Source organism: Macrobrachium rosenbergii, unplaced genomic scaffold, assembly GCF_040412425.1.
Source record: "Macrobrachium rosenbergii isolate ZJJX-2024 unplaced genomic scaffold, ASM4041242v1 13874, whole genome shotgun sequence".
Classification (NCBI taxonomy): Eukaryota; Metazoa; Arthropoda; class Malacostraca; order Decapoda; family Palaemonidae; genus Macrobrachium; species Macrobrachium rosenbergii.
The window spans coordinates 604,302-625,377 of NW_027100718.1; the positions used below are offsets into that span (position 1 = coordinate 604,302).

General features: G+C 40.8%; 1 long non-coding RNA gene across 1 annotated transcript; it reads right to left on the reverse strand.

Moving 5' to 3' along the window:
* On the reverse strand, positions 1-15,708 carry LOC136837848 (uncharacterized). The gene is made up of 5 exons (XR_010852794.1): positions 15,479-15,708; positions 3,775-4,417; positions 3,274-3,387; positions 2,117-2,295; positions 1-688 (listed from the first exon to the last, which is right to left on the reverse strand). It is a non-coding gene; the product is annotated as an uncharacterized lncRNA (long non-coding RNA).
* Positions 15,709-21,076: the final 5,368 nt, after the last annotated feature.

Here is a 21,076-nt window from a genome sequence, read left to right on the forward strand (position 1 = left end):
GGCAATCATAACATCTTTATTTGAGAAAGATTCTGAGAGTTGAAATCAAACTGGAAACTGACTTCTTCGTCTGGAGGGGAGACAGTCACAGGATGATGCCACATTTAGCCACTCTCAGCTTTTTGAAGTCTGAACCTCCATGACAGCAGATGGCGTTGGAGAGGACATTGAGTCCTTCCTCTACCATACCGAAGCAAGGTCCAGATAAAATTCCACAACGGGAATCATCTCTGGTAACGATCCAGAATTCTGAAGCTCTTACATATGAGATGTCTCCCCGCACTTCTCCCGCCGTCCATGGCATCGATTCATAGATCCCACTCTTCCTCCCCTCCTTCTCCTCCCTCTCCCAACCCTCCCTGGATGACAACACTGCTCGAGTTGATGTTCCTCCTTCTCCTCCTCCTCCTCCTCCATGGGACACGTACTCTCCCATCCAGAGTCTTTCCCCTTTCCCACCCCGATCCCAAATATTTGAGACATGAGAGTGGGCATAAGAGGGTCCCATCACCCCCGCACACATGCACAGGAAGTTGAGACCCCAAAGGCCATTCTCAGTGACCCTGACGATGACCCTCCCCAGGGGGGTGGATTCATACGCCAGATCCAGGAACGCCCTTGGACGGGAAGAAGGAGGAGGAAGAGGAGAAGGAGAAGAAGGAGGAGACCATTGCATCAAGGACTTGAGCTGTCAAGGGAAAGGAGGAGGATATTTGTTAGATAATAATAATAATAATAATAATAATAATAATAATAATAATAATAATAATAATAATAATAATAATAATAATAATAATAATAATAAAGAAGAAGAAGAAGAAGAAGAAGAAGAAGAAGAAGAAGAAGAAGAAGAAGAAGAAGAAGAAGAAGAAGAAGAGGCAAATTAAAAACCCAAATGACAAAGAAATAAAGTAGAAAACAAAAATCTATTGTGGATGAAATCCCTGAGCAGGAAACTTCCACGATATTATTATTATTTTTTTATTATCATTAGCTCTCTATCATCCCCCTCCCCCTACATTGAAGGCTTTTCAGCACTGTAACTAAACCCTTACAAACACTGCACCACTCAACTCTATCTCTCTTTAGTTCATTCTTCTTCTTCTTCTTCTTCTTCTTCTTCTTCTTCTTCTTCTTCTTCTTCTTCTTCTTCTTCTTCTTCTTCTTCTTCTTCTTCTTCACTCTTTTCACAAAACTTGTCATCCTCCTCCGTTCTCTCCACATGACTGAACTGTCTCAAAACACAGTGATCCATCCATACTATTTAGACAATTCAGCTCTACAGCTTCCATCTTTCCCTTTTCCACATATTCAGCATTAAGACTTCACTTTCATAAAGGAGAGCTGACTCAACAATGACTTTATAGAGAGTATAAGCTTCCTCCATGTCTTTTGCACACATCCTGCTGCCTTCCTTCCTTCCTTCCTTGCTTCCTTGCTTTACCTATTCTGAGACTCACCTGTTCCCTCATGCTGCCAACATCCAATATATCTACTCCAAAATATCTAAACAGATCACTCATTCTCCCAACATTCATATACTCTCAACTTTCAAACACTTTCACATTCTCTCACCAGTTCCTGCAGTTTCTCTTCACTATCCCTCATCATCAGTACTGCATCACCTGTAGACTTGAGTTATCCTCACAATCTATTCAAGAATCATTTCTTATCTACAGTTGTGCACCAACATCTGCTGCTGCTGTCATTCTCATGCTTGCACACACACACACACTGCCCTTTCATTTGTCTCTCTCACTCATTTTAAAACATTCTGCATTCTCTCTCTCTCTCTCTCTCTCTCTCTCTATTCTCTCTCTCTCTCTCAAGAATCATTTCTCTCTCCTGAAACAAATCAGCTGTTGCTATTCCTCCCTACCCTCTGCACCACATAATCCATGCACATTCAGAATCCCTGTTGCAGTAGAATCTCTTTTCTCCATAAAATTTGACCTCCTGAGTAAGTCAGGACTCACATTCCATATCATGAACTTTTCATGATGTTCATTTTAAATTAAGAAAGTCCTTACACAATACTGAACTTGGACATTGATTCCTAAAGGATTGTGAGAGGCAGAAAGGAATCCTACTCATATCCTCACAGGAATAAGCTTACCTCTATGACAAAGCATCCTGGTGGGAGAACGCCTTCCTGAAGATGAGTGAATGAGAGTTGGTTGTTGGACTCAATCTTGACTGGACCCACCTCAGTTTCCCTTTATAAGTCATCACACTAAAGATCTTTCTCTGGGCATCCCCTCTCAAGCAGCCATTAGTAATTTGAAGGTCAGTCACCTGAGGAATGGTTCCTTGATTGAAAATCTCATAAGCAGTTGAGGTTAGAAGGTATTTTGTTTAACTGGAAAGATATTTCACTTTGATTTGTAGTTAATTATCTGAAAAGGCGTACATTTTGTTAATTCTGATTTCTAAAAATAAAAACCACATTTTTTTTTTTTGAAAACCAAAGTCATGTTTTCAAATACAAAGCCATTGATGTAAGGTAACCTATTCTGTGCATCAGCATGACCTCCAGTCACCTCACAGAAGAAGAAAAGTCCCCCTTTCTCCCCCATCTGATCATATATCAGGGCCACTGAGCACCCCAGGGGTGAAAGCTGCCCTTCGCTGTGTTTCTGCAACAAATAATGGGATGAAGGGAAGCTATCTGTGCCCTGACTATGAATCTCGTGTCACAGGAGAAGCCAATGCTCTGCTAGTTCTCTGAATGGGCCACAAAAATTGATAGGGTTCGAAGTTCACTTTCTCCAAGGGCTGAAACACCTCACTTGTCCAGATTTCTGCCAAATCAGGAATCATACTTGAATAAGATGACGGAAATAGCTGATGAATTACTCCCCAACACCATAAAGTGGAATAGTAAGCAGAATGATGACTTAATAGAATGGAATATTGAGTATCAAAGGTGGGAATGAGCAAAGAAAACACAAGATCGCTGAAGGAAATTGCAGAAGTGTTGGGGACATCCCACACACAGAATGGACAGTTTCCCCGCCAAGGGCACCCAGAGATCCAGACGCATCCTCAGACAAGTGGAAAGGGGAACCCTTCTTCGTCTTCTTATGTGGAGTGTCTGGAAATTGCGCTGACTCTTAGGAGAGGCTTTTGTGAAATGATGGGTTGTTTGAAACAAATTAGACTTTATCTTCTCGTTCAGTTACTTTTAGCTTGAGTCTGTTAAGTAGATGTTTCTCAGGACAATTTTTTTTAGCTTTCTGATTTTCTGTGGAAGAAAAGACTCCTTGAACTTACCGTAATCTTCCGGACAGAGTCTCTCTCCTCTTCTTGTTCTGGCTCTCCTTCCCCAGTGGTCGTTTCTGTGTCCTTCACGAAGTTTTCCAGACTTTCTTTCAACTTGAGAATTTCCTGTGAGACAAATCCCAGAGGACAAAGAGGTTACAGGGATGATTTGGAAAGGCTGCAATATCTACATATAAGACTGGAAAGATCCTTGAAATGAAGAGCTTCATCAAACAAAAGAAATATTATAAGATATTTGCTGATAAGGTCAGACTGAATTTAAGCTCCAATTTCATTCCAGTTTCTTTTGTGGATAATTATTTCCAGATGTCTCAGGCCACAAGATGAAGTTAACAGATGCCATAAGAAAGAAATTATCCTTTTCTTGTGCACAGTGCTAGATAAGTAGGATCAGGAGAAAGAGACAGGAGAGAGAGAGAGAGAGAGAGAGAGAGAGAGAGAGAGAGAGAGAGATAAGAGAGAGAGAGAGAGAGAGAGAGAGAGCCAGCTTACCTTCTTTTATGTGAAGTTTTCCCCTTTCGTTCTCCTGAAACTTTGTCCTGGTTCCTTCCACAACCTGGAGAAGCTGTCTGCCTCTTGCATGAGAGGTGCTGCTGAAATAAAGTCTGCTGCTGCTTTCCAGCTGAGCATCAGACAGATAAATTTTGTTTTATTCTTCTGCAAATTTTCCAGCCTGTTCAGGAGCAGTTCAATATTTTGATCAATGCAGCTCAAAAGCTGTTCAGATGAATGCTTCACTTTTTCAACTCCCTTTTTCATCTCTCTGTAGCTGTCAATGAGGCCTTTAGCCTCAGCCTCTGCTTCCTGGCAAAGAGCGATGCCTCTCTTGGTGACACTCTCCCTGAAATCCTGAGTGGTCTTCAGTAAGGGTTTCTTTGGTCTCGTGGCTTTAGTCTTTGATGATGCAAGCGTGGATGAAGGTTGCTCTGCTGCATCAAGGAGGTCTCTGTTAATCATGAAGTCTGCAGCTGAATTGGCTGTCCAGTCCTTCCTGCATAGGGGCATTTTTCTTTTGGGTCGAGATGAGCCCATCAATGCAAGGGCCACAGAATGAGTGGGAACAAGGGAGGATCCTCGGGCAGTGGTCTTCACTGAACACATTATAGCAAATCTTACACTCCAGGGGATTGGATGCCTGGAAAGGACCCCACCAAAAAAAATCAGTGACCCCTCCAGATACAAGTTTCATTTTCTAAAAGATAATCTTTCTTGCTAAAAAATAAGACCTCTGCAGCTATCCCTGGTATCAAGCACTCAAAGGTCTGACCCACAGGATCTGAAACTGCTTACCCAAACCTAGTATTATCTAAAGTGCAGCATTTTCAGTGTTGGAAATGATGATAAAAGAATAAAGTCGAAGTCTTTTGGAATCCCAATAATTCATTAAAGAGCATTTTGTTTTTCTCAGAAGACTTCATTCATTTGTCCTTCAGAATTGTCACATTTCTTATGGTTAGATCTGCATCTGAGAAATTAGGCATTTTGTTTGTATCCTTTTTTTATTCCTGATGTGATTTTGAGGAATTTCACTTCCATTTCTGACAAAAAAGTCTGATTAATCCATGCCATTGCAACACCTTTACATCAAACTATCACAAGTGACCACAGTGGGAAACCATTGTGAAACACAGGGACACACAGTAACCTAACCTAACCTAACCTAACCTGACCTATTTTGCCAGGTCCCAGCAGCAGTGGGTTGTGGGTTTTACACCTACCCAACCGACACGCAGCCTGCCCTACAGAAATGGTTCCGTTGGGGTCCTTCATCACTGATGGAAACGACTGGGTCAGAAGTGAAGGTAGAATTCGTCAAAATCACATCAAAACTACAAAAGAAAACCCATATTTTTCTTTAAAAAGACGACTTCACTGACTCCATGACAAAAATAATGCATTTCCCAATTTCTGACATATTGCTGTAACTAAAACCAGCTCTCACACTGTGACAAAACAATGATTGAATAAGTTGCTAAACTGGAATGAAACCTCCAGAAATGTCTTAACACTGGCGTTGTGATGTGACAGATGAGGAACAAATGGAATTGCATAGCAAACTTTGAAAAGAAGGATCTAGGAGACATGATTTCACCACAGGATATGCACAGTTGTTCCAAGTTTTAGCAACTGACACAGGACGGTGTTTTGGCCTTCAGGAATTGGTGGTGATTTTGGTATCAAAGAGAAAGGTCTTGGGGTTTATCTGCAATGCTCAGCTGACAGGATTTCTTTGTCAGATGAATTCAGTACTTGTTTTTAGTGATTAAATTAATATACTGTCCTTATCTGTCCAGTCTGAGATAAAAGCCCTCATACATCAATGCTTCCTTCGTGTTCCTTCCCTTCTTCTGTGTTCTCTTCACTGGCGGGATTGGAATCAAGGCAAAATCTTCTACTGTGTGACCAAGTGCTTATCTGTCTTCTAGATCTCTTCCTGCCCTACTCTCTTTTTCCTACAGGTACTTTTTCAGTCACTGTTCCTTTGAAGTGAAGCAGGCACACCTCCTCCATTCACAGAGCATCGAAAGGCCTACCAGTCCACCACATCACACATCCCAAACTTGTTCCTCTGTTTTCCCTAACATTTTCATTGTCTTTCTTCACACAAGAGAAGGTGGACCCTCTCTCTCTCTCTCTCTCTCTTTCTCTCTCTCTATAGCTTTGTGCCAGCATAGACTTTTATGGTCAGAATCACGCTACAATATTACAGCATTCTTCTTGACCTTTCCTTCTCCAGACATGCCTTATACATCATGGTCAGCTATCAAATTACTCTGTCACCACTCTGACATGCCATCTCATTTGTAATTCCATGAACTGCTAGTGTCTTTCCATTCCTCAGCCTCTTGACGTCCCTCCTTACATCCTCAACAGCCATTTCCACAAGCATTCTCAAAAGGACCTCAACCCCTCACACTCTTGTCTCATGGCACTCTGCCTCTCTTCTGTCTCCCTCAATCAACTGACCTTCAAAATGATCACTCCATCAGCCCAGGATTTCTTTCCCTTCAGACAGAATTTTTCCTTGCCTCTTTTATGATGACTCCATTTCCTTGCTCACCTTTCTCTCTGCACTGACTTCCTTGTTGAGACTTCTTGTTCTCCCCAAAGTCCTCCTTCACATTCTCTTCCTCTTGTATCACATTCTCTCTCTCTCTCTCTCTCTCTCTCTCTCTCTCTCATTCTTCTTGGCTATCTGATCCATCCTCCTGTATTCCTTTCATTCTCTCTTGCTTTCTTCTTCCGTAAACTTCCCATTTCCTCATCCTATCAGTGAGTGGTTTAATTCCCTCTTCCTATTCTCTTGAAACCACAAGGACTTCCTGCTGACCCTGGGACTTTCCACACTCGCCATGACACCTACGCTTATTGGATTCATGTTCTTCTCAGCCACATGAGACGTTGTCCCTTCTCTCGTCACCACTGGGGATTCCACGTTATCTTGTGTGCACCTCGACCAGGTCACGTGATTCCTCTGATAAGGACCTTTGCTCCTGCCTCTTCTGCTTGTGTGTGTGTGTGTGTGTGTGTGAAGTCTCTCTCTCTCTCTCTCTCTCTCTCTCTCTCTCTCTCTCTCTGGGACTGAACTGGATGTCATGTGATGAACCATGACACTGACTTTTCTTTCTCAAATTGTCAAGAGGAGGACAATAGGTGAAAGCAAACTTTCTATCATGCACCAAACTTTCAGGGGAAAACAAGTGCCTTCTCCCTTATCTTTCTTTTTCAGGATGCTCGAGGCGGAGGTGGAGTGTTGTGTTAAGCGATAAGGTCAGGTATTACAACAATGCATCTTCATCTTCGTGATTTGTTACGATGAAGGAATAGGAGGGTTTGACAGATCTGTTTGTATGTCTGTCTGTCATTCTCTCTATCTGTCTTTGTCTCTATGGATGGTCATGAACAAATCCTTCCCTTCCGTTAGACATGAGAAGAAAAATGCTCTCGGTTGAAGGAAGAAGAAGAGACAAATAACAGGACAGATGACGAAGCCATTGAGGCTCCTTATCTACAACACCCTCTCTCTCTCTCTCTCTCTCTCTCTCTCTCTGATAAGGTCTGCGTAGGGCATCCAAGCCACTTGTGCTCCTCCCAAGTGAATGACTGATAGAGAGAGAGAGAGAGAGAGAGAGAGAGAGAGAGAGGCCTAGTTCCTTCAGCCAGGAAGCACAGCCTTATCAGTTCCTCCTCTCTTGAGGTCCCACAGGGCCGATGTGTCATGTTCATAATCATTCCAGAATGGCTGCCCTCTTCGCCTGTCTGTCTCTCTTATCTCCAAAACGTCACTGCTCATACATGCACACACACACACACACTAACTCACACACAAATAGACAAAACAAGCTTGATGATCAAATTCACAGTACTTAAGCTCATTTCAAACCTAGTTATTCACGCTGATAATAATAGTAATAACAACAACAACAATAACAATGATAATAGTAGGTACTACACTGCATATTTATATATATAAAACGGATAAATGGAAAGGTAGATAGATGGATAGATTCCAAATGTGTGTGTGTGTGTATATATATATATATATATATATATATATATATATATATATATATATATATATATATATATATATATATATATATATATATATATATATACATATATTATATATATACATATATGCATACATACATACATACATACATGTATTGTATAAGAGGCGCACTTATCATGAAGGCATTTGTGCACACAGTGACACCTCCTCTTATCAGACTTGTGTCCTTATCAGCTACAGGATTACAAGTTTGTTCAAAGCCTGCATTTTGGTACATGATGCATTTTGGATGGATCCCTTCAACTGAATGTTATGCATGTAGAGTGCAACTGAGTGGAGGCCAGGGAATGTCTGGGATGACTGAAAACATTCGAGTGCTGGCTGATGAGACTTTGTGATGCGGAGGGGCAGATCGTACTGACGTGACAACCTTTGTCATGCCTCAGCCGAACTAGCGTAACTCTGATAAGGACCTTCCTACTGCTGCTTCTTCCTCTTTCAAACAACTTGAAAAAGAAGAGATGGAGATTGTTCTGGTGCTGTGAATCACTCTTGCCTCCATATGGAGACTCATCAGAGGGACTCCACAAGGAGGGGAGACAATGAGTCAGTCAGAACAGAAAACATTTTGTAAAAAAATTTCTGCTGTGCTGCTTTATTGCTTCATGAAGTGCAGTTGTCATTATCATCGTCACTCTCTCCTCCAACCATCATCAAGTATCTCCAACAAATCACCAATTCTACCATCATCCATTCATTCTCAAGTTACTCGTCTTGCAGACACTTTCGATCCTTTCACCAGTTCCTTCAGTCTCTCTTCACATTCCCTGTTCAGTACCATATTCATCTGTCAACACCAGTCACTCTGTCCATAAAGAGATCAATCAGCCAATGGGACATAAAACAGTCTTGTGTTAGCCTAGATTTCACAGTAAACTAGTCACTCCCTTGCTACAATTCAAACACTCTGCTTCCATCTCAAGAACCTTATATACATATACCAGGTGTTTCGAAGTGGCTCCTCCCTCACAGAACAAATGGGAAGTTATGAAGTTTTTCTGCTATAGCCTATCTCCAGGTACATTATTTTAAGTTTCTATTAAGCTATTTTTCATTTACATTTCTTGTATTTTCAGAATGAGTGGCTGAGTTGGAATACAGCCAGCTAGGACTGGAGGAAATCAGATGGATTAACCAAATCCGGGCTATAACCTTTAGAGAGGCCAGGGATGCTGGAGCATCCTTCATTTCACATTCCTGGATAGCTAAATCTTGGAATGCCTGAAGTCCTTTCTCAGGAGTCAAAAGACATCATAGCTGAGGCAGTGGGTGAACCAGAAAGTCTTTACGTTGGTGGCGCTTGAACTAGAAACAAAAAGGGGAACGAAGAGAAGTTATAGTGCTGTATATCATGAGTTGAAAAAATCTGATATCGAGCCATTTCATGTTATCAGCAAGCCCAACATCACTCAGCAACAGAGAAGAATGTGCATGGTTTTGTGGTTCATTTCTTAAAGACTGGGATGGCTGACTTTCTCCATGTTGCCGCATCAGATGAATTCTTCATTTTACACGATCCAGGAAGCCAAATCATAAAAATGACACACCATTTGGGCTGCAAAGTTTGATGATATCAGTGATGACGTGCGCTATTGCCAAGTTGTGAAATTTCCTGAATGTTTGGGAATTTTTCTCTCTTTCACAGCCAAGCCAGTTATCAGGATCGTAAAGAAATAGGACAGTCATGGGTAGCGGATTGCAGAGAAACTGTCCTTACTTGTGGAGTATTTCCTTTCCCCAAGGATCCTGAAAATGTATTATCTGTTGAAGAAGTCACATTTTTGCATGATAAGGCACCATGTTTCAAGGCTCTTCAGACACAGGAGTTGCTTCGAAACAGTGGTATCGATTTCTTCTTGTCAAGGTAGATTTCCAGGTAGCTCCCTGACATGTGTGTGTGAAAACGTTGTGGTATCTTAAGAAGGATCATGCTGGAAGCATGCACAGTGAACTATGATGTTATACCAAGCCTCGTCCAACCTATGAAGAGGGTGACTGAAGTGCTCACTGAAATGGAGTTTGGGTCTCAGCTATTTTGTGATTTGCTGAAATCATACCCCTCAAGAATGCAGGCTGTGGTACAAGCAGATGGAGGCCACACAAAATGTTAAATACTCAGAGAGAATCTTAAATAAATACCTGTTCTGAATTACTTTTGTTTTCGTCCATATCAGTTTTAGTTTATGCTGTAGAAGTGGAGGCTCTAATTTCGAGAAATACCAATGTAGTCTTGAGACCCCAGATCACATCCCATGGCCCATCTGCAGGTGACAGCAGCAGGGGCTATCGTGAGCTAAGAGCTGTATTGGTCAAGTGGTTCCCATGATTAAGAAAACATGCGAATGTGTCAGAGGGAAAGAGAAGGATGTGGTTCACTTGGTGTGTCTCTTTCTCTTATTCATGATAATGATGATGTTGATATATTTCCCTTTGATGCTTCTTGTTGTGCAGAGAATGATGATATTCTCAAGACCTCAGTCTGTTAGGAAGTGGCAGGTTTTATCAGGAATGTTTTTCGACACTCATAGCTTCTTAAAATTCTCTTTCATTCTATAATTTTCTTTCCTCAGGTGTTTCAGCTGAAAGCCAAAATGACTGAAGAGATAAGGCGTCCCATTTCAGCGGCTGAGTGGTAAATAATATCTTGAGTCCTTCAAACTTCGACTGAAGAGCCTTTGCTGCTATCTGCTGTCCTTTGGGTGGATGCATTTTGATAAGGTCCTCGACGTCGCCTGATTAGCCTAGACTGCTACTTCTCTCTCTCTCTCTCTCTCTCTCTCTCTCTCTCTCTCTCTCTCTCTCTCTCTCTCTCTCTCTCTCTCTCTCGAGAGAGAGAGAGAGAGAGAGAGAGAGATTAACTCTGATTGACACCAGATTCAGCAGAGCATAACAAAGGACACCACAGGCTCCTCACTTCTGGGTTTTCTGATTTGTTGAAGACTTGTCTGTTGCTTCTTCCACTGAGGAGGTTCCCAAGGGTTCATTTTGTGCTGACTCATGATGCAGCCCAAGATGAGGCACTTCAGGATATAGCACCTGTTTAAGCGTGCCTCCTGAATAATATTCTTTCCGTAGCATCAAGTGTCCTCCGCGTTGCTTGTGCTTTTTGTCTATATTGCTCCGTCTGAGGAGGTTGCCATGGAGTCTGTCCAGGTCATTCTGAGTCCTGAGAAGGACTCATACGCTCTTCAAAGTGATCAAGTAGAGACTTTTGTCTCTTCAGATGCTGAAATAGTTTGACAAAAGAAAGCTCGTCCTAGGGATTTGGTGTCTTAAGGTAATGTTTTAATGAGGATTTTACCCCATTTCCAAATAGTCAGATTTATATTACATTGCAACAGAATGTCAGTGTAAGTTCTCTGGGCGTCTGATAAGACTTCGTTGCTGTGGGCAGTGCTGCTGTGGATACGGTCTTCATATCAACGATCTGGGCTTTGGACTCATGCATTTCAACTATCACGCTTTCTTATATGGCTGAAGAAAGAAAGGTCCGCCTTCACACTGAGTTGCGTCATTGAATGATAATCTGCTTCTCTCTCTCTCTCTCTCTCTCTCTCTCTCTCTCTCTCTCTCTCTCTCTCTCTCTCTCTCTCTCTCTCTCTCTCTTTCTAAAGCAGTGTGACTCAGCAATGGCTTTTATTCAATGTGTTTTTACAAGATCACTTCAATAAATCCCCTTCTCTAAGGAAGCTGGAACAATAGCAAAGGTTTCACAGACCTAAATCGACAATACCTCTTGATGGTCAGTTGTCGCGGGATTTTCCTAACATTGGGGAAGGATTATTATTATTATTATTATTATTATTATTATTATTATTATTATTATTATTATTATTATTATTATTATTATTATTATTATTATTATTATTATTATTTTATTTATTTAATTATTTTTTGTTGTTGTTGCTGTTGGCGTATTCTTATGGAAATGTATTCCCTGCGTCTGCATATCGAGTGCCTGCCATTTAGCAATAAACTCTGCGATTATTCCATGAGTGCCAATACAGACTCTGCTAGAGAGAGAGAGAGAGAGGAAGGAAGAAGAGAGAACTTCTTTGCAGGTAATCACATATTGATAGAGCATCATCTGTGAAAAGAGTCACATTATTATTATTATTATTATTATTATTATTATTATTATTATTATTATTATTATTATTATTATTATTATTATTATTATTATTATTATTATTCAGTAGATGAAACCTATTCATATGGAAGAAGTCCACCAAAGGGGCCATTGACTTGAAATTCAAGCTTCCCAAGAATATTAAGGTGTTCATTAGGAAGAAGTAAGAGGAGGTAAAGGAAAATACAGAGAGAAGAGATCTCACTTATTAAAAAAAAAAAATTAATTAATAAATAGATAAAATCCATCAAAACGAAAGAGGAGAACAGTATTACAGTGTCCTCTGATCACAGTGACAATCAAACAGAGAGACTGATTGTGTTGCTGGCGTGCATTCAACAGGTGCTGATGCCCTGTCAGTCTGTGTCACTGGATTTTCCCTTGCGATAGTAACTACGTTACTGACCTCTCTCTCTCTCTCTCTCTCTCTCTCTCTCTCTCTCTCTCTCTCTCTCTCTCTCTCTCTCTCTCTCTCTCTCTCAATGCAAACTGACAGCAGCCGAATCGGCCTATCAACTTATAATGCTTATCTACCACACGCATAGAGAGAGAGAGGAGAGCATCCCATGAGAAAGAGGTCCCCCCTCAACCCCAAAGGGGAAATCTGCCCTCATTCCCAAAGCCAGAAGGTCGAGAGACAATGTGGTGCTCTTTAGTCCCCCTGAAGCGTTCTTCTTCATCTCTAGATCAACATTAGAGTCCTGAGCTACTGCCAAGTTTAATAGAACGATTATCATTCACAATTACACAAATAATGTCTATTAGTTATTGATAGAGATACAACATTGCTAATATAACTTATAAAACATTAATATAGAAAAGTTATGAAAGAAATTGTCTAGACTCATAACCACCAGCGCTGATAAGAATGAGCTTCGTATCAGTAAATGAACAAATGATGCATATCAGAGATGATGATGATGATGATATCAGCCTCTAAGTGCTGGCACATATAATGAACAGCACAACGACCATTGTTGAGCAGGTTCAATGAACGTGAACCCACAGGCACCACAAATATCATCTGTTCTCATTCATGCCTGAGAATCTGCTTTTTCTTTCTTTGTTTTCTTTTATTAATAATGAAGAGATTCTCAATGTGCTCTATCAATGCCTAAGAATCTGCTTTTTTGCTTTTTGTTTTCTTTTATTAATAATGAAGAGATTCACAGTTTACTCTATTAATGCAAAGTATTTTCATTTTAATTTTATTATTATTTTGAATCATGTAAGTCCGCGTGATGTCACGCTCATTAACGAATAATATTTTTTATTTTCATTTTATTTCTTGAATCATGAAAGAAGTTCCATAATATCGCCGACTGGCTTGAAAAACTCGCATGAAGAAGCCTCCAGGTACATTAGGTTAGGTTAGGTTAGGTTAGCAGAAAAGGCTGATAGTCTCTTGAGGCTAAATAGGTAACTGAGTGAATGAATACCTCTGTAAATATATTACATGATTTGTAATGATTTTTCATGACATGTAGAAAGATGAACTAATATACTGCTTCTAAAGTTTTGTTTTCCGCGATGAATACATTCTCTCGATAGAATGATTATTCCTGAATCACATTCTCCCTTAGACACTGAATTGGGTACAGACATTCTCTAACATGGATGCCAATGTCACTGTTTCTCTGATCAGTAGTGATACTGTCCTCACGCTGTGCAATCTTTTCTCAGCAGTCTCTACTGGTTGTCCAATACAGAATGTCTTGCAGCCACAAGGAATCTCATACACTTCCCCTGTCGTATATCGTCTTTTTTTATTAAGGACTACCAACGGTATTGTAATAGTAACAGTTAAATTGGGTCATGTAAGTGGGTGGGTAATATGATGGAAGGCTTTGGTATGTATACTTAAACACACTATTTGCCTATCAAAATCCCCATTTCCACAAGTGGAATAAAAAGATTTTTGAGGCCAGACTGAAGAAATACTCGTCTATGTCATGTGAAAATTGCATTGAAGACCCAATTATCAAAGCCTTCAGGGCTGACTGGATAAAGAGCTCTTCAAACATTGCACTTTTTCCTGACTCTTTACTTGCTTATGATGGAAGGATCTCGCGTTGATGGTTAGATTGTTGTTGCTACCCTGTGACCCCATCCTGGGACTTTCCACACTCACCATGTCACCTACGCTTATTGGACTCGTGTTCTTCTCAGCCACTTGAGACCTTGTCCCTTCTCTCCTCATCACTGGGGATTCCACATTATCTGATGTGCACCTCGACCAGGTCACGTGACTCCTCTGATAAGAACCTTTGCTCCTGCCTCTTCTGTGTTTGTGTGTTTGTGAGAGAGAGAGAGAGAGAGAGAGAGAGAGAGAGAGAGAGAGGTCAGTGCATAGACACTTTGCTCTCTTGCTCTCTCTCTGGCTAGGAAACTGAACTGGAGGTCATGTCTGGTGAACCATGACGTGACCTTTCACTTTCAAACTGTCAAGAAAAGGATAATGAGTGAAAGCACCCTTTCTGTCATGCACCAAACTCTTGGGGTGACACAAGGCCTTCTTCTTTATCTTTCTCTTTTAGAAAGCTTGAGGCAGAGGAGGGGGAGGAGTGTTGTGATAAGCAATAAGGTCAGGTATTGCGAAAACGCCTCTTCGTGATTTGTTACCATGAGGGAATAGGAGGGTTTGACAGATCTGTCTGTCTCTCCATCTGTCTCTGTCTCAGTGGACGACGAACAAATCCTTCCCTTCCGTCGGCCATAAGAAGAAAACCGCTCCCGGTTGAAGGGAAGAAGAAGAAGAGATTAAAGTCTGGAACAGATGATGAGGCCTTGCCTGTGAGGCTCCTTATCTTCAACACCCTCCCCCTCTCTCTCTCCCTGATAAGGTCTGTGTGGGGTGTCAAAGCCACTTGTGCTACTCCCAAGTGAGTCACTGAGAGAGAGAGAGAGAGAGAGAGAGAGAGAGAGAGAGAGAGAGAGAGAGAGAGGAGCAGGCCTATTCCCCTTCAGCCAGGAAGCACCACCAATGACCTCATCAGTTCATCCTCTCTTGAGGTCCCACAGGAACTGTCTTTTGTGTCCACTCCTTCCATTTGTTCATAATCATTCTCAGAATGGCTGCCCTCTTCGCCTGTCTGTCTCTCTTATCTCCTGAACATCACTGTACGCACACACACACACATATAAGCACTAATTTACACACACATACTTCCACACACAAGTAGCTGAAACAAGCTTGATGGTCAGAGCCATAGTATTGAAGCTCATTTCAAAATCAGTCTTTCTCATAGAAAATAATAATAACAAAATGAATAATAATGTTAATATAGATACTATGCTGCATATTTATATATATAATAAATGGATAAAAAGATGAAAGCGGATAGATAGATAGAGAGAGAGACAGATACTAAAAGCATGCAGACATTCATATCTGTGATGAGACTTTGTGACTAACGGAGGGCCAGATGGACCCTTAAAAGCAGGTGAGAAGAGTCTTTGTAGTGATGAGAAGATGATCCAGAATCTCTTACCATTGTGACTGCTGAGTCTCACTCTGAGGGAGAGCCACAGGAAGGAAGGAAGGAAGAAGATTCCTCAGGGGTCTTCTCACGAAGGGCACCACTGGAAGCAGCCGACGATGACCAATGTATCACTTACAAGGGAACTGATTGCCTGTTGAGGGCACCCAGCTTTATATCCGCATGCCCAACAGAAACCGGCATAGGACCTTGCCCCTAATTAGTGGTGTTATCTCCTTGTCACTGGGGAATCCAGATCATATGACGTGATGACCTTTGTCACGCCTCAGCCAGGCAACGTGACTCTGATAAGGACCTTCGCTACTGCTTCTTCCTCTTTCAGGCAACTTGACAGAAGAAGAAGAGAAGGAAGTTGTTCTTGTTACTGTGAATCACTCTTGCCTTCATCTGGAGACTGTCAATGGAGGACTCCACAAGGAGGAGAGACAATGAGTCAGAACAGAAAACATTTTGTCAACAGAATTCCTGCTGTGCTGCTTCATTGCTTCATGAAGTGCAGTTGTCATCATCATCGTCACTTTCTCCTCCCACCATCATCCAAGTATCTCAACAAATCATCCATTCTCCCATCATCCATTCATTCTCAAGTTACTCTTCTTGCAGACACTTTCAGAACCTTTCACCAGTTCCTTCAGTCTCTCTTCACCATCCCTGTTCAGTACCATATCATCTGTCAACTCCAGTCACGCTGTCCTTAAAGATATCAATCAGCCAGTGAAACATAAAACACTCTTGTGTTAGCTTAGATTTCACAGTAAACTAGGCTAACACAAAGTGTATAACGATGATCTCTTTATGAACATTGTTGGGTAATATATTGAAATGTGAAAAACAGAAACTGTAATTCTGAAAAGTGTCTACAGAAAAGAGAAGCAACTAAGATGATGAGAAAATGAATGGGCCTGTTGAATACTGATGAGGAAGAAAATGACGACGACTAACATTAACTTTGCGCTCCATCAAGTGTTCGACTCATTGCCTCTGATGACTCCAGACAGAGTGAGCCTACACAAACAACTTCATCTTCTTCTTCTGTCAGGGTTTACCTGAAAAGAAGCAGCCAGGTCTGTCAAGTCACGTACCTGACTGAGAGCGTGACAAAAGGTAAGTCACGTCATACTGAATTCCCCCAGTGACAGACTCTTGAGTCTGAACTGCGAATACTAGCTGGGTATGGCACAAGCAATCAATTCGCTGAGTGACCGTGGTATGGAAATGGTGCCCTTAGTGAAGAACCTGAGACCTCCTTCCTTTCTACGTGGCTCTCCCACAGATCAGTCACAGTATTGGATCATGTCTTCTCATCACTTCACAAACCTCTTCTCATCACCTGCTTCTTTGAGAATCCATCTATTCCCTCATTAATCTGAGTCTCATCACAGGCTATAGGTATGCGCTCTTTGTGTCTGTCTCTCTCTCTGTCTATCTGTCCGTCTATCTTTATCCATTTATTATATATATAAATAATAAGCATATCTATATTATTTGGTATTATTCATTTGTTGGCCAGCCATTTCTGTGAAAGATGCTGAAATGGCTAATACTATGAAGCCATCAGCTGTTCAACTACTTGTGTGAAGTATGTGTGACTCAATAAGTCATTGCTATATATTGATGTATTTCAGTGATATTCAGAGAGACAAGTGAACAGGCTTGAAGGCAGCATTGCAGTGTTATGTTTAGAAAGAGTGAACACAAACAAGAAGGATGAACTGTAGTCTTCTGGCTGAAAGAAGAATAAACACCTTCTCTCCAGTCTCTGCTATATATATATATATATATATATATATATATATATATATCGGTGACTCGCCGGGAGTAGCACAGAGTGGCTTTGACACTACACGAGACCTTGTCGGGGAGAGAGGAAGAAGACAGGTGTTGAGAAGATGAGGAGCACTGCACAGCAGACTCATCATCTGAGCTAAATGTTGCCTATTTCCTTCGACATTGACGGAGGATGTCACTGAACAGAAGACTAGTGAAGACGAACAGTCTGTCAAGCCCTCTGCCCTCATGACAAATCATGAAGAAGGCACGTTTTTCTGTACCTGTTGTATTGCTTATCTGGCACTCCTCCCCCTTCACTCTGCCTCAAGCACAAAGAAGAAAGAAGAGCCTTATGTCACAGAGGAACTGGTGCATGATGAAGAGAACAACTTCACTCGTATCTTTCTTGTTTTAGTTGAAAAGGTCAATGTCATGGTTCACCAGATGACCTCAGTTCAGCCCTAGCCAGAGAGAGAGAACAGGAGTGAGAGTGTCTATGCACTGACCTCTCTCTCTCTCTCTCTCTCTCTCTCTCTCTCTCTCTCTCTCTCTCACAAACACACAAACACAGAAGAGGCAGGAGCAAAGGTTCTTATCAGAGGAGTCACGTGACCTGGTCGAGGTGCACATCAGATAATGTGGAATCCCCAGTGATGAGGAGAGAGGGACAAGGTCTCAGAAGTGGCTGAAGAACACGGGTTAATAGCGTAGGTGACATGGTGAAGTATTAAGAGGGTAGGATGGGGTCACAGGAGTAACGAGCAACAATCTAACAACATGAGATCCTTCCATCATAAGCAAGTAAAGAGTCAGGAAAAGTGCAATGTTTGAAGAGCTCTTTATCCAGTCAGCCCTGAAGGCTTTGATAATTGGGTCTTCAATGCAATTTTCCCTTACATGACATAGACGAGTATTTCTCTCTGGGCCCGCCCCCCCAAAAAAATCTTTTTATTCCACTTGTGGAAATGGGGATTTTGATAGCAAAATGGTGTGTTTGCCATACATACCAGCCTTCCATCATATTACCCACCCACTTACATGACCCAATTTAACTGTTGCATTTTTCTATTACAATACCGTTGGTAGAACCTTAATAAAAAAAAAAACGTATATACGACAGGGGGAAGTGTATGAGATTCCTTGTGGCTGCAAGACATTCTGTATTGGACAACCAGTAGAGACTGCTGAGAAAGATTGCACAGCGTGAGGACAGTATCACTGATCAGAGAAACCAGTGACATTGGCATCCACATGTTAGAATGTCTGTACCAATTCAGTGTCTGGGGGAGAATGTGATTCAGAAATAATCATTCTATCGAGAGAATGTATTCAGTATCATTGAAAACAAAAACTGACAGTATTAGTTCATCTTTCTACATGTCATGAAGAATCATTACAAATCTGTAATATATTTACAGAGGTATTCATTCACTCAGTTACCTGTTGTAGCCTCAAGAGACTATCAGCCTTTTCTGCTAACCTAACCTAACCTAACCTAATGTACCTGGAGGCTTCTTCATGCGAGTTTTTCGAAGCCAGTCGAAGTATATTATGTGGAACTTTTCATGATTCAAGAAATAAAAATGAAAATAAAAAATATTATTCGTTAATGAGCGTACATCACGTGGATCTTTACATGATTCAAAAAATAATAATAAAAATTAAAATGAAAATACTTTGGCTTTAATAGAGTAAACTGTGAATCTCTTCATTATTAATAAAAGAAAACAAAAAGCAAAAAAGCAGATTCTTAGGCATTGATAGAGCACATTGAGAATCTCTTCATTATTAATAGAAAACAAAGAAGAAAAAGCAGATTCTCAGGCATGAATGAGTGGTGATATTTGTGAAGTGCCTGTGGGTTCACGTTCATTGAACCTGCTCAACAATGGTCATTTGTGCTGTTCATTATATGTGCCAGCACTTAGAAGGCTGATATCATCATCATCATCATCTCTGATATGCATCATTTGTTCATTTACTGATACGAAGCTCATTCTTATCAGCGCTGGTGGTTATGAGTCTAGACAATTTCTTTCATAACTTTTCTATATTAATGTTTTATAAGTTATATTAGCAATGTTGTATATCTATCAATAACTAATAGACATTATTTGTGTAATTAGAATGATAATCGTTCTATTAAACTTGGCAGTAGCCTGGGGACTCTACGTTTGGATCTAGAGATGAAGAAAGAGCCTTCAGGGGACTAAAAGGCACCACATTGTCTCTCGACCTTCTGGCTTTGGAATGGTGAATTTCCCCCTTCCAGAGATTTGAGGGGGACCTCTTTCTCATGGGATGCTCTCCTCTCTCTCTCTATGCGTGTGGTAGATAAGCATTATAAGTTGATAGGCCGATTCGGCTGCTGTCAGTTTGCATTGAGAGAGAGAGAGAGAGAGAGAGAGAGAGAGAGAGGTCAGTAACGTAGTTACTATCGCAAGGGAAAATCCAGTGACACAGACTGACAGGGCATCAGCGTCTGTTGCATGCACGCCAGCAACACAATCAGTCTCTGTTTGATTGTCACTTCGTGATCAGAGGACACTGTAATACTGTTCTCCTTTCGTTTTGATGGATTTTATCTATTTATTAATCAATCTTTGTTTTTTTAATAAGTGAGTGGGATCTCTTGTTTCTGTATTCCCTTAACTACTTCCTCTTACTTCTTCCTAATGAACACCTTAATATTCTTGGGAAGCTTCTTGAATTTCAAGTCAAAGCCCCCTTTTGTGGGCTTCTTGTTCCATATGAACAAGGTCCTTCACCTTCGGAATAATAATAATAATAATAATAATAATAATAATAATAATAATAATAATAATAATAATAATAATAATAATAATAATAATAATAATAATGTGACTTCAAGCTACAGATGATGCTCTATCATTATGTGATACCTGCAGCAGCTCCCTCTCTCTCTCCTCTCTCTCTCTCTCTCTCTCTCTCTCTCTCTCTCTCTCTCTCTCTCTAGCAGAGTTCATGTGCACTCATGGAATAATCACTTAGAGTTTATTGCTAAATGGCAGGCACTTTCGATATGCAGGCGCAGGGAATACATTTTCCATGAATCGCCAACAGCAACAACAACAAAAAATATTAAATAAATAAATAGTCAATGATAATAATAATAATAATAATAATAATAATAATAATAATAATAATAATAATAATAATAATAATAATAATAATAATAATAATAATAATCTTTCACAATGTTAGGAAAATCCCTCGACAACTGACCATCAAGAGGTATTGTCGATTTTGGTTCGTGAAACCTTTGCTATTGTTCCAGCTTCCTTAGAGAAGGGGATTTATTGAAGTGATCTTGTAAAAACACATTGAATAAAAGCCATTGCTGAGTCACACTGCTTTAGAAGAAAGAGAGTTAAAGCAGATTATTCAATGGCGCAACTCAGTGTGGCGGACCTTTCTTTCTTCAGCCATATAAGAAAGTGTGATAGTTGAAACACATGAGTCCAAAGCTCCAAGACTGCTGATAAGGAAGACCGTATCCACAGCAGCACCGCCCACAGCAACGAAGTCTTATCAGACGCCCAGAGAACTTACACTGACATTCTGTTGCAATGTAATATAAATCTGACTATTTGAAATGGGGTAAAATCCTCATTAAAACATTACTCCGTACACCAACTTCTAGGACGCAGCTTTCTTTGTCAAACTATTTCTGCAGACCTGAAGGAGACAAAGTCTCTACTAGATATCACTTTGAAGAGCGTATGAGTCCTTCTCAGGACTCAGAATGACCTGACAGACTCATGGTAACCTCCTCAGACGGAGCAACAGACAAAAAGC